Source organism: Aquarana catesbeiana, linkage group LG02, assembly GCF_042186555.1.
Source record: "Aquarana catesbeiana isolate 2022-GZ linkage group LG02, ASM4218655v1, whole genome shotgun sequence".
In the NCBI taxonomy this organism is placed as follows: domain Eukaryota; kingdom Metazoa; phylum Chordata; class Amphibia; order Anura; family Ranidae; genus Aquarana; species Aquarana catesbeiana.
This window is the reverse complement of record NC_133325.1, coordinates 408,594,555-408,610,006: the sequence shown is the minus strand read 5'-3', so window position 1 is coordinate 408,610,006 and position 15,452 is coordinate 408,594,555.

Genomic DNA, 15,452 nt, shown 5'->3' with positions numbered 1-15,452 from the left:
GTAAGGGAAACTGGCAGTGAAGCCTTTTGGCTTCACAGCCGGTTCCCTACTGTCCATGCGCGAAGCGCACTGCACTTTTTGTAACTGACCCTGCGGCGAAGGAAGGACTAGGTGGGAGCGAATTTCTGAGGGACGTCACCACGGAGCAGTCTCCCCGGAAGTGGGGATGGACACCTGTCAAAAACAGGTACCCATTCCCCCCCTCCCCCTTAAAAGGTGCCAAATGCAGGTAAGCGGAGCTTCCACTTTTAACACACATGTATAAAAAAGCCTACAAAAATAACACAAAAGCAATATGACTAGTTGTTGCCAGCTTCCACAATGGATAGGGCAGTTCATCAGGCATATGTCCACTGTGTCACCACAGGCCAAGGTTCAAGCCTCAATAACAGGTTTTAGCAATGGTAAACATCTTGGTCAATGTTAGGTGTCCGCAAGTGGCAAATTATGTATCCAGATGGCCTGTATGTGGTGACGGGGAGCCAACAAGAGAGAGGGGGGAGGGAAAAGCCATGTCCCCTGCCGAGCCAGTTAAGGAGTTTGCCCAGAGATAACCCTTGGACAGAAGCATTGTCTGGAGATGATAGTGTAGGATGGATTAGTAGATTGAGATAGGCTTTACATAAGTAACTAAAAATTTAAAGTTGAACTTCAGCTGACAGAAACTGTTTTTTTTTTTTTTTGGGGGGGGGTTAACTATTACAAGTACATGTTAGTGGTAAAACAATTATCTCCATCCAATATCTGACATTTTTACTGGACAGCTTGGTTTCCTAAATGCTGAAATATAACGGACTTACTGGCCAGATCACCAGTTAAAAATAAAGAAGCCTAATAAAGAAAACAAATGCAGCCACTCCATTTATGGTCTGGTAAGCTACAATCTATTACATTTTTGGCTTTGGGTTTAGATACACTTTAATTCACTAAATTGCTTAGCTACAGTTAGTTTAAAAGGAAGCCATTGTGTAGTCAGTATCTTTTTATTTACTGGGTCTTTAATGAGTAACAAAGATAAAGTACAAATGGTACAAACAGTACAAAGGCCTGAGATTGGAAACAGAGACACCCATACAAAGAAAAATAAAGATTAGCCAAAATTATTTATGCAGTATATTGTTAAAAACACATTCTAAATCCTAGTAAGGATGTCAGTGTTACAATGAAGCAGGACAACCTCGGGTAAGCGGTAAGAACAAGAACAGAGGCAGGTCCAGCCCTGGTCCCAGGCCGCTCAATAAAGAGCAAATTCAAGTATGAAAAAATTAACAAAGATTAAATATTATAATACACATCAGGAATGTATAACAATGTCAGCTGACATATAATTAGGGCCAGTGTTATAAGGTTAGGATATCATATAAGGAGATAGGAGATCATAGACTGATTGATCCCAAGTGGTCCAGATTCGATTAACCACTTCCGGACCCACTGCAGTATATTAAATGTACCTGTACGTAGGTAGCAGTTTTTGGGTTGGGCTCATACGCCCCATTAGTCTACCTCCCTGTGATTTGACACAGCAGGAGTTTGTTAGCAGATCCTGGCCAATGATTCATGGCCAGGACCTGCTGATCGGCTGTGTCCAATCACAGCCCAGAGCCCTGTGTTGGCAAACAACATAGGGCTCTGAACAGAAGGAACAATCACTTTGTTTCTTTTCCCTGCAAAACAGGAAAAAGAAACAAATTAACCTGTAGTGAAAAGCAACACATACTACATGCATTAACACTTGTTAGACACACAGTAAACCCCTTGAGTAGAGATGGGCCAAACACCCCTCTGTTCACTTTGAAGCTGAACTCCCGAACAGGGGAAAAGTTTTACCCTGAACCGCAAACCTAATTGAAGTCTATTGGAGCCGAACATTGGAAATCAAAAGCGCCCATTTTTGAAGATTTATATTCAAGTAATTGGCCATAAAAGGGGTATGAGGGTCTGGGTACTGCACTGGGGGACATGTATCAAGGCTCTGCCCCCCACCCCAAAGCACCTTGTCCCCATGTTGATGGGGACAAGGGGCTCTTTCCCAGAAACCCAGGGCTGTGGGGGATCTGCGGGCGGGGGGCTTATCGGAATCTGGAGGCCCCCTTTAAGAATGGGGGCCCCCAGATCCTGGCCCCGCCATGTGAATGAGTATGGGGTACATAGTACCCATTCACCAAAAAAGTGAGAGAGTTTTTGACAATTCCTTTATTAAGAAAAAAAAAAAAAACAATGTCCCTCAATGTAAATCCATTGTCCATCACGACATGCGCCACACCGCTGGAACCTGAAAAAAAAATGCTCCACACTTATTGACGGCTGATCGCCGAACGCCTCCTCTGCAGTTTGACAGTTCTTATATAGATAAGGGCGGAGTCACCTGGTGATGTCACCTGGTGGCACTGCCTCCCTTGTGATGTCACTGACCGGTGCATCACAGTCCCAATATAAGTTGCTGATCCTCACCATTACTAGTATAAATACCAATTAATATACACTTATTGGGATTTTTCTTTTACCAAAGGCAGATAGCAGAATACATTTTGGCTTAAATTTATGAAGAATAAAAATAAGATTGGCGAAGGTATCCTCATTAATATTCAAAATAAAGTGTACATAACACTGCACTAACCCAGTGAACAATGATGAAGCTGCTACATACAAATGTGACCAACATTCAAAATGTGTAATATATAAATGTAACACTAATGGTGAACAAAACTAGAAAGTGATGAAAAAATCAGTAGAAATAACCTACTGAAACAATAAAATAAATAAAATTTCAATTAGACCAAAAATAAAATTATAGTCCCATAATAAAAAATATGTAGTGAGTCCGACATGAGTGAAAATCTTCAAATCTGTGTTTCATCAGCATGCAATCTGGAACAGGGAATAGATGCAATACACTTACCAGAGATGGTGGATTCGGATGCCAGTGACACCGAATCGAACAGGCTTAGAGATCCTAGATGGAACTAGTCATCCAAGGAACCCTGGATCTCAAGGGGAATCCCTCCTCTGTTCTACCGATCCAGACTGCCAATCCAGAAAGGCTGAAGGGGAAGATGGAATGTCCAAACCTCATAGAAATCCTGGAGGTGTGTAGAAGCTCGGAAAAATGTATAAAATGCTAGATCAAATGGTATGTTTATTGGGTAACATCAAAAACCCAAACAATTAAAATAGCGTGATCACGTAGATAAAATCAAGTGTAGGGAAGAGTGTAGCTCGCCCGACACGTTTCGTCCAATTGGACTTCAACTGGGGCATCAAACTCATCCCCTACACTGTTACAATATATAAACGTACTACACAAATAATACAACCAATCAAATGTGAATAGTCTGGTCACATGGTAGATCGGCAGGTGATAGGGCAGAGAGGAATCAGCTGTTTGCCATATGATCGAACCCCCAACCAATAAAAAAGAAGCCTGTGTCTAACGACCAATAGATAGTCAGGTAAACAAATGGTAGTAGTGGTGACGTATATACTAGGGTGGTGCCACAGATGAACATTCCAAGGATAATTAAGTCCAGCATTATCAGAGAGTCATAGTCAGTGGACAAACCTCCCTATATAGATAGATAGATAGATAGATAGATAGATAGATAGATAGATAGATAGATAGATAGATAGATAGATAGATAGATAGATAAATAGAGAGAGAGAGAGAGAGAGATCTCTATATATGTATATATATATATACATATATATATTCATATATATAATGTTTCTGTGCCACAGATCTTGCAAGATCTTGCACTTGATATGAATTTTCTCATCCTTAAAGTGGTTGTAAAGGCAGGTGTTTTTTTTTATCTTAATGCATTCTGTGTGCAGCAGCCCTCCTCAACCCCCCTAATACTTACCTGAGCCTTATCTCTATCCAGGAATGTCCACGAGTCCCTCGGCCATCTGTGGATTGGCTGAAACACAGCAGTGGCACCATTGGCTCCCGCTGCTGTCAATCAAAGTCAGTTAGCCAATCAGGAGAAAGAGGGTGGGGCCAAACCGCAGCTCCGTGTCTGATTGGACACACGGAGCTGCACCTCAGCTGGGGTGCCCAATAGCAAGCTGCTTGCTGTGGGGGCACTCAACAGAAGGAAGGTGCCAGGAGCACAGAAGAGGGACCTGAGAAGAGGAGGATCTGGGCTGCTCTGTGCAAAACCAGCTGCATAGAGCAAGTAAGTATAATATATTTGTTTTTTAAAAAAAAAAAGAAAAAACTTTACAATTTTGTATTACTGCTATAATATATTAATTAAAGGAAGCGTCACCTTGATTACTGTATTTTGCTGTAGATGCCCAACTTCACTATAAGTCACAGCTATCCATAGACTTTCACTGTTAATGAAGCAATCTTCTGTTCTAAATGTTGCTTTATGCAAATAACATACCACCTGAAACCCAGTGTGTACATTGTGGCAGTGCCAACTGAACAAAAAGACTTACAAGTGGACCAAGTGTAGTGTATTTCAACTTACAGTACAAAGGATGTTTTTTTCTTTGTTTTCTTAGAGGTGATAAGAGATTTCTCTCTAAGGTCATGCACACTGGATGTTTTTTTAGCTGCACCTAGGAGCGTCTGGCATGTCCATGCACACATATGTTTTTAGAGGCAGGGAGCAAAAACACGGCTAGTGCGTCCAGGAGCAGCGGAATTTTGGCGGAAAAAATTATGCATGTGGACACATGTAAACGCTTGTTAATGTTAGGCGCGTTTAGGGCTTGCGCATTATTCATTTCAATGGCCAGAATAAATGATTAATTTGGTCGATTAAATGAATTAACGGATGTCCAGTGTGCATGAGGCCTCAAAGTCTTCTTACTCGGTACAGGTAAAGCAAAAACCAAATCATGAAGATGCATGGAGTGTCTAACTAAAGGCTAGTGTAAATGAAAGCAAAACAGATTGGAGCACAGTGGAGCACACAGAACACACAAAGTAAAGAATATTAGGCCGATATAGCCAAACACGCTGTAAGGTGTATTTTCCTTAAAGTGGTTGTAAAGGCAGAAGGTTTTTTATCTTAATGCATTCTTAGCCCTTCCCGATCCAGCGATGTTGCATGAGAGACTTGGCTATCCGGGACTCTCCCTTCTCATTGGTTCAGACAGCAGGGAAGCGATATTGGCTCCTGCTGCTGTCACTTAAAGTCAGTGAGCCAATGAGGAGAGAGAGGGGGTGGGGCTGAGCCACAGCTTTGCGTCTGAATGGACACAGGGAGCTGCAGCTCGACTCGGGTGCCCCCATAGCAAGTTGCTTGCTGTGGGCCCCTCAAAAAAGAGGAAGGGGCCAGGAGCACAGAAGAGGGACCCGAAAAGAGGCGGATCCGGGCTGCTCTGTGCAAAACCAATACAAAGAGTGGGTAAGTACAACATGTTTGTTATTTTTAACAAAAAAAAGTATTACGTTAAATACCTGAAACATTATGGCCACTAGATAAAGTTGGCGATCATAGGAATAATTTTGAACAAAATACAGGGATAATTCATTACCGCTGGGTAAATACTCATGACATTTGTCCAGCAATATTTTATGAAAAGATCCCTAAAGGGGGGTGATTTACTAAAGTGAAAAAGACTGTGCACTTTGCAATGTGCACTTGCATTCTGAAAGTGCAGTTGCTGCAGAGCTTAGTAAATGAGCAAAAACTCTGCTGACTTTCATCATCCAATCATGTGCAATCAAAAATGCTGTTTTTTTTATGTTCCCTGCACATAATTGGGTACTCTTTGCATAGTGAAGCCTTACCTCATTTACTAAGCTCTGGAGCAACTGCACTTGCAGAGGGCAACTGCACCTTGCAAAGTACAGTGGGGGAGATTTACTAAAACTGGAGAGTGCAATATCTGGTGCAGCACTGCAAAAAAAACATTCAGCTTCCAGGTTTTATTGTCAAAGCTTAATTGAGCACGCTGAAGTTAGAAGCTGATTATTACCATGCACAGCTGCACCAGGTTCTGAGAGCTCCACTTTTAGTAAATCTCCCCCACTGTCCATTTGCCTTGAGTAAATCAAACCCAGTGTGTCTTGTTTTGTTTAAGCATAGTAAAAAATATATGTATGTATTACTTTTTTACAGCCATCTAATAAATGTGAAAAAGATGCAGCTTAATTGCATAGCATAGCAACTATAAAAAGCGTGACATACAATGAACCCATTTTTTAATTTTAGTTACTTTAGCTGGTGAGCAGGATCTGGCAAACTAAAAGTTTCTGACAGATAACGTAAGGACACTTGTGAATGTTTACAAAAGGAGTTCTTTATTTGCTTCAGTCCAAATTACATTTACTATAATTGCACGGCATAAAAAAACGGCATAGATTAGACACCTCTGAGAAAGCTTTTATTCAATTTTACTCTCCAGCTACCACAGATGCTCTTCTTTTAAATATTTAAACTGGTGTCTTCAGACATGCTTTAACTAAATGGGCTTGTAACATTTCAGGTATCATAGATAATGAAACAACAGAGGAGACATTTAACTTAGTGTATAATAGTGCCACTTTTATAGCATTCGCTGAATAGAAATGAATTAAAGGTTTACTTTGATGTACCCAACAGGAAGAAAAAGTGAAAAACTGGAATTTTTACAGAAGACCCCATACCATAGATGGTTCCCCACTATACCATATCGCTGTTACTTTAGAAGGCCTCCAAAGATCCCAACCACCACAGTACACCGGTGGAAAACCCTACACCTGAGGGCGCCCCAAGAACCGCACAGCATGCTGAACGCCATCCTGCAAGCCAAAAACCAAAAATCAGTGCCAGTGGTGTTAAGACGCTCTCCATCTCCCCTCAAGTACTACCAAGTATCCTCCTCCACATCCTGGTGTCTAACCACAAAACCTCCATTGCGAACCCCAAATTTGCCCATCTCCTTTTCACCTTGATGTGGGCCTTATTAATCCTTCCTACAAACCTTGCATATGCCAAGAAGTGCGGCTGACACTGTCAGACCACACCACTAATGTGTTTGGAAAATCCATGCATAGCCGGAGGACATCGAATTTAATGTCCCGTAGAAAGTGGCGCATAGACCTAACGCCCAAATCGTTACCATCTGCATGGATAACCAAAACAAACAGCGCCCTATCCAGACGAGCATATATGTGCACCTTGGGTAATACTCTGCTCCACAACATAACCGGGATACCTATCCATCTTGGCCACCTTGCGAGGAATGCCTAACTGGCGACTGTTGGACTGCACATCAGCACACGTCGGCCACCAAACGACAAACAAGTAGCCCAAGATCCACACAAGGCAATCAGAGCCATCTGAAATAAAATACAGCAAACCAAACAAGTGATAAAAAACCCGTCCCCCCCATAAGCTTAAGGTACAACTAAGCTGAGAACATGTAAATATATAATTATTCCCGCGCTATCAAGTATGTAAGAGACAGGGCTAATGGGAAAAGCTGCCTGCACCGAGTAGGGTACAAACCGAACCCTGTGGGTGAAAGTGTAGTAAGAGTGAGTGGTGCTGCGCTAATCCTAAATGAAAATTAACTAAATACAAATATAGATAATGTAATTATGTGGCGTGTATAGAGGTGTGACCCAAAATAATTATAGAATAAAGTGATTGCTCACTATCCCGTGAAGAGCTAATCACTCACACAACAAAAAAATAATTCCAAATTGGTAGCAGCAAATGTGGGAGTGCCAACTCTTAATAAAGTGCACAAAAACAGTAAGTAAGTGAATTGCAACGTGTGTCAAACATGCAACACATAAAGTGACTGTGTGCAGCAGTGCAGCAAAAATGCAGCAGCATAAAATATCCAAACAATCAAAGTGCTTCAGCAAAAAAACTCTTCTTTCATAAAGTGACAGCAGCGTCCTATCATGCATCAATTGTAGTGTAGTGCCCAGATAAAAATAGTGCACCTCTTCCTGTTCACACACAGGTAGGTAATGGCCCCTTACCTTAAGGTAATAGGGCAAGCGCATATCACCAGACTTGGGGGTACCATCCTAAGGATTCCACAGCTATCCTCGCGGTCCTAGTCCCAGGGCATAGTTCCCTCAGATGTTTAGGGGGGAGTGTGGAAATGACAAAGAGGAGGATCCCAAATAGTGTGATACAGTTTTGCTAAAACGGCTTTTATTAATAAAATAGGGTACTCACATAAAAAACAATAATACTGTGACTTTTAATCCAACGAGCAGCGAACTCGTAAACCTCGATCAGCGTGAATGCCTGTCCCATCCCTACGCGTGACGTCACACCTCACGTGACTTTATCAGGGAATACGTACAGGCAAAAAAAGTGTCTTTAAATAGCTGTATCATGGCCGGCAATGAGCGGCCATTTTGTTGAAGTCCCATTTATAACTATGTGGAAAAAGAAGGGAAGGACAGCCTTGGGACTTTGAGTGAGGTGGGAGAGATTCGGAACACTTCCACAATCAGTGCAAAAAATGTTTATTGTTCACAGAATGCTAAATACAGAAATGGGATCAGCAATAAGTGTGCGTTACCCGGCATAATGGCCTAGTATTAAAGCATAAGTAAAAAACAAATACAGTTCGTTACACTTGATTTATACATCCATAAGAAGTATTATACATAATGAATCGCTAGAAGGCTAAAAGTATGCATATATCATCTGAATTAGTAAAATACATATTACACATGCATAGATAGCAGTAGTATGTGACCATGTGGTGACCAACTTCAAATACCCAACAAAATGGGCATGCATGTGGCATCGGTATTGCCCTACGCGTTTCGCGAGTCTCCTCTCGCTCATCAGGGGCTGATGCATAATTTGTATGTCTAGAACAAAAAATATTGAGAGTAATGAGGGTATGAAAAATAACTAATGAGTCGGGGCAAGCAAGATGGTTGGCACAAAGGGTCCGTGATAAACGACCCCGTACTTACCACTCAACTGGGTTGGATCACCGAAAGACCGGGTCTCAGGATGGCGGCAATGAGCAATGCCAGCACGGGGGCTGAGGGGGAGTGGCAACCAACAAACGCTGCAGGACAGACCAGGGAGCACAGCAAGGACCGCAGGAGCTAATGTGGTAAGTGGTCTGGAGGTGTCCATAAACATATCTAGAAAAAATGTATATATAAGGATACATGAGTCAACAGGTGTACCCAAAGTAGACTAAGCATCAGAGGGGCAACTCTAACCCTCAGAGATAACTAAGAGGGATTAAGGAGTAAGTATATATGTATATGGTTAACATTAATTCTTAATATGAATTGATAAAGAATAAAAATGAATGAATAGACCGTCATAATGGCAAATAATTAAGGGCAAGGGATGGAGGGAAGTGCATACATACAGATAAATATATATGTAAAAATTAATATGTGATGTAAAAGTATAAGTAAATCTCGATTGTGTAGGGGTGAATGTGTGTACCAACAGAAATGTTAAGTTGAATTAAAATAGATAATATTGTGTGTAGTGAGAAGGTATCACATACACAGTCAGATTATATTGGGTGAAAAGAAAGGGGGGGGGGGAATTTGAAGGAATAATACCTGAGTGGATGTGGAAAGTCCCAGGCATAGATGGTGCTCTCACAGACCCAAAACCATGTCAACATACCAGCCGACCACAGATGCAGACTGCAGCCGCGCCGAGCCCCCGGATATACCCACAGCGGCCACAATTCTCCTTTTTCTGTATGTATCCGGGTGGAAGACACCCATTAGGCCAAAAATGTGGTCGGTCTTAACCATCGGTCCATTTTCACCAATAAATTTTTCACCATTACATTTAGCTAGAACCAGGTTTTACTTCCGGGTTGTGTTGGCTCCCTTCTGCTGTGGTCTGTTTGGTGGTGACACTGCGCTTCGGGGGCTGCGACGTGCAAAGGGGAGGTCTACTTGACCTCCTGCTGTCCCCGCCTGTCCTCACGGGCGGGTGGGGCCACCTGCACGTCGGCGTCATGTTTTCCACGCCCAATACGCGATGTCCTCTGACCCCGCGTTCCTGGGCAGTGTGGAACATCCCGGATGGATGAGCGGCTGTTGTCACGTACATCCGGCCTCTCTGGTTGACGTTTTCAGCATCAGCCTATCGCCATCCGTACATGACGCTGGGGGCGTGGCTTCCATGGCCGCTGTGGGTATATCCGGGGGCTCGGCGCGGCTGCAGTCTGCATCTGTGGTCGGCTGGTATGTTGACATGGTTTTGGGTCTGTGAGAGCACCATCTATGCCTGGGACTTTCCACATCCACTCAGGTATTATTCCTTCAAATCCCCCCCCCCCCTTTCTTTTCACCCAATATAATCTGACTGTGTATGTGATACCTTCTCACTACACACAATATTATCTATTTTAATTCAACTTAACATTTCTGTTGGTACACACATTCACCCCTACACAATCGAGATTTACTTATACTTTTACATCACATATTAATTTTTACATATATATTTATCTGTATGTATGCACTTCCCTCCAGCCCTTGCCCTTAATTATTTGCCATTATGACGGTCTATTCATTCATTTTTATTCTTTATCAATTCATATTAAGAATTAATGTTAACCATATACATATATACTTACTCCTTAATCCCTCTTAGTTATCTCTGAGGGTTAGAGTTGCCCCTCTGATGCTTAGTCTACTTTGGGTACACCTGTTGACTCATGTATCCTTATATATACATTTTTTCTAGATATGTTTATGGACACCTCCAGACCACTTACCACATTAGCTCCTGCGGTCCTTGCTGTGCTCCCTGGTCTGTCCTGCAGCGTTTGTTGGTTGCCACTCCCCCTCAGCCCCCGTGCCGGCATTGCTCATTGCCGCCATTCTGAGACCCGGTCTTTCGGTGACCCAACCCAGTCAAGTGGTAAGTACGGGGTCGTTTATCACGGACCCTTCGTGCCAACCATCTTGCTTGCCCCGACTCATTAGTTATTTTTCATACCCTCATTACTCTCAATATTTTTTGTTCTAGACATACAAATTATGCATCAGCCCCTGATGAGCGAGAGGAGACTCGCGAAACGCGTAGGGCAATACCGATGCCACATGCATGCCCATTTTGTTGGGTATTTGAAGTTGGTCACCACATGGTCACATACTACTGCTATCTATGCATGTGTAATATGTATTTTACTAATTCAGATGATATATGCATACTTTTAGCCTTCTAGCGATTCATTATGTATAATAATTCTTATGGATGTATAAATCAAGTGTAACGAACTGTATTTGTTTTTTACTTATGCTTTAATACTAGGCCATTATGCCGGGTAACGCACACTTATTGCTGATCCCATTTCTGTATTTAGCATTCTGTGAACAATAAACATTTTTTGCACTGATTGTGGAAGTGTTCCGAATCTCTCCCACCTCACTCAAAGTCCCAAGGCCGTCCTTCCCTTCTTTTTGCTGTATTTAGGGATGGAGGTGGCAGAGTGGTTTCTTCAGACCACAATTCTCCTTTTTCTGTATGTATCCGGGTGGAAGACACCCATTAGGCCAAAAATGTGGTCGGTCTTAACCATCGGTCCATTTTCACCAATACATTTTTCACCAATACATTTAGCTAGAACCAGGTTTTACTTCCGGGTTGTGTTGGCTCCCTTCTGCTGTGGTCTGTTTGGTGGTGACACTGCGCTGCCGGCATTGGGGGCTGCGACGTGCAAAGGGGAGGTCTACTTGACCTCCTGCTGTCCCCGCCTGTCCTCACGGGCGGGCAGGGCCACCTGCACGTCGGCGTCATGTTTTCCACGCCCAATACACGATGTCCTCTGACCCCGCGTTCCTGGGCAGTGTGGAACATCCCGGATGGGTGAGCGGCTGTTGTCACGTACATCCGGCCTCTCTGGTTGACGTTTTCAGCATCAGCCTATCGCCATCCGTACATGACACTGGGGGCGTGGCTTCCATGGCCGCTGTGGGTATATCCGGGGGCTCGGCGCGGCTGCAGTCTGCATCTGTGGTCGGCTGGTATGTTGACATGGTTTTGGGTCTGTGAGAGCACCACCTATGCCTGGGACTTTCCACATCCACTCAGGTATTATTCCTTCAAATTCCCCCCCCCCTTTCTTTTCACCCAATATAATCTGACCGTGTATGTGATACCTTCTCACTACACACAATATTATCTATTTTAATTCAACTTAACATTTCTGTTGGTACACACATTCACCCCTACACAAACGAGATTTACTTATACTTTTACATCACATATTAATTTTTACATATATATTTATCTGTATGTATGCACTTCCCTCCAGCCCTTGCCCTTAATTATTTGCCATTATGACGGTCTATTCATTCATTTTTATTCTTTATCAATTCATATTAAGAATTAATGTTAACCATATACATATATACTTACTCCTTAATCCCTCTTAGTTATCTCTGAGGTTTAGAGTTGCCCCTCTGATGCTTAGTCTACTTTGGGTACACCTGTTGACTCATGTATCCTTATATATACATTTTTTCTAGATATGTTTATGGACACCTCCAGACCACTTACCACATTAGCTCCTGCGGTCCTTGCTGTGCTCCCTGGTCTGTCCTGCAGCGTTTGTTGGTTGCCACTCCCCCTCAGCCCCCGTGCCGGCATTGCTCATTGCCGCCATCCTAAGACCCGGTCTTTCGGTGACCCAACCCAGTCAAGTGGTAAGTACGGGGTCATTTATCACGGACCCTTCGTGCCAACCATCTTGCTTGCCCCGACTCATTAGTTATTTTTCATACCCTCATTACTCTCAATATTTTTTGTTCTAGACATACAAATTATGCATCAGCCCCTGATGAGCGAGAGGAGACTCGCGAAACGCGTAGGGCAATACCGATGCCACATGCATGCCCATTTTGTTGGGTATTTGAAGTTGGTCACCACATGGTCACATACTACTGCTATCTATGCATGTGTAATATGTATTTTACTAATTCAGATGATATATGCATACTTTTAGCCTTCTAGCGATTCATTATGTATAATACTTCTTATGGATGTATAAATCAAGTGTAACGAACTGTATTTGTTTTTTACTTATGCTTTAATACTAGGCCATTATGCCGGGTAACGCACACTTATTGCTGATCCCATTTCTGTATTTAGCATTCTGTGAACAATAAACATTTTTTGCACTGATTGTAGAAGTGTTCCGAATCTCTCCCACCTCACTCAAAGTCCCAAGGCCGTCCTTCCCTTCTTTTTGCTGTATTTAGGGATGGAGGTGGCAGAGTGGTTTCTTTAGACCACAATTCTCCTTTTTCTTTATAACTATGTGGTGGCCATTTTCCTAGAGATGACAGGGCGCGGCCAATGTAATGGTATTCTGTGGTGCAGTGTGCACGCCGACACCCAGCACCAGCTGACTAGCAGGACCAATAGGCAGGGGCGAACACCTCAGCTGTCAGCAGAGGAGGACAAGCACGGATGCTCAACCCAAGTGCCGAGTTTTGTTAAACCAGCAAACACCTGAGAGGAAGGGGAAAAAAGGAGGAGAACCACCCAACAATGTAGATAGGATATTCAATTCCAGACATTTGATCAGAAACTTCCTCTGCATACATGGTAACTTGGTGTATTTCCTCAAACCCCATTTGGCAGCCTCACAGCTACAGGATACCCTCTCTAAGGATCCGAAGTTTATATATAGAAGAGCACGTACGATTCGTGATTTACTGGTAAAAAATGTTGTAGACCCACCTAAGAAGTCCTTTTCCTTTTTCACGGGAAATGTTTTTTTTCTGTGCAAAAGATGCTTCGCATGCCTGAGAACCAAACGTCCAAACGAAAAGGTGTTCAAATTTACTTCGACAAGTACGGGAGATACCTATGAAGTCAAAGACTTTGTTGCAATACTGAAGGGGCAGTATATGCCCTGGAGTGCAGTTGCGGCCTTTAATACGTTGGCCGCACGAAAAGACCGTTGAGAGTGCATATCAAAGAGCATGTCCAAAACATTCTCAAGGGCTATGACAAGCATAGTGTGTCCAAACACTTTCTGATGTGCCATAACAAGGATCCCACCTACCTAAAGTTTTGGGGTATCGCACCATACATTAAACACTGGTGTGGGGGCCATAAGGGGAGGACCCTAAGCCATATGGAATCTAAATGGATCTTTATTTTGGACACATTTTCACCCCGTGGTTTAAATATTGAATTTGATCTTAATTGTTTCCTCAGTGATTTTTAATGTTCATTTTTATTTACTTTTTTATACATTTTAAATGCATTTTATTTCCATTCTGAGTTTCCATTGCCCCTATTTAGCCATCATTTACCTCCCTCACCACCCATGTGGTCCCATTGATAATGGTCCACTGGGTGTATTTAAGGGGTCTCATTTTAAAGCATCCTGTATAATCAAATAGATTGCTTTTTGCATCTGACCACGTAGTTATATTATCTACATATCTGTGGTTTTTTATACATCATCTGTATTATTTTGCTTTTTTGTTTTTATTATTTTTTATATACTAATTTATCCATTTATGGATTTTAGGATGTGTAATTCATGACGATTATTCCATAAAATACCTTTGTTCATTGACTATAGGTATACACACTCAGAGATATGCTCTCTTATCTCTGAGCGGTCAATTTACTTAGATCAGCGTGATTGTCTCTCTCTTCCTATCGGTTTTTATTTCCCCACCTCTCTACTCTCTCTCCCATTGAATATCCTATCTACATTGTTGGGTGGTTCTCCTCCTTTTTTCCCCTTCCTCTCAGGTGTTTGCTGGTTTAACAAAACTCGGCACTTGGGTTGAGCATCCGTGCTTGTCCTCCTCTGCTGACAGCTGAGGTGTTCGCCCCTGCCTATTGGTCCTGCTAGTCAGCTAGTGCTGGGTGTCGGCATGTGCACTGCGCCACAGAATACCATTACAATGGCCGCACCCTGTCATCTCTAGGAAAATGGCCACCACATAGTTATAAACAGGACTTCAACAAAATGGCCGCTCATTGCCGGCCATGATACAGCTGTTTAAAGACACTTTTTTTGCCTGTACGTATCCCCTGATGAAGTCACGTGAGGTGTGACGTCACGTGTAGGGACGGGACAGGCATTCACGCTGATCGAGGTTTACGAGTTCGCCGCTCATTGGAGTAAAAGTCACAGTATTATTGTTTTTTATGTGAGTACCCTATTTTATTAATAAAAGCCGTTTTAGCAAAACTGTATCACACTATTTGGGATCCTCCTCTTTGTCATTTCCACACTCCCCCCTAAACATCTGAGGGAAACTATGCCCTGGGACTAGGACCGTGAGGATAGCTGTGGAATCCTTAGGATGGTACCCCCAAGTCTAAGTGATATGCGCTTGCCCTATTACCTTAAGGTAAGGGGCCATTACCTACCTGTGTGTGAACAGGAAGAGGTGCACTATTTTTATCTGGGCACTACACTACAATTGATGCATGATAGGACGCTGCTGTCACTTTATGAAAGAAGAGTTTTTATGCTGAAGCACTTTGATTGTTTGGACATTTTATGGT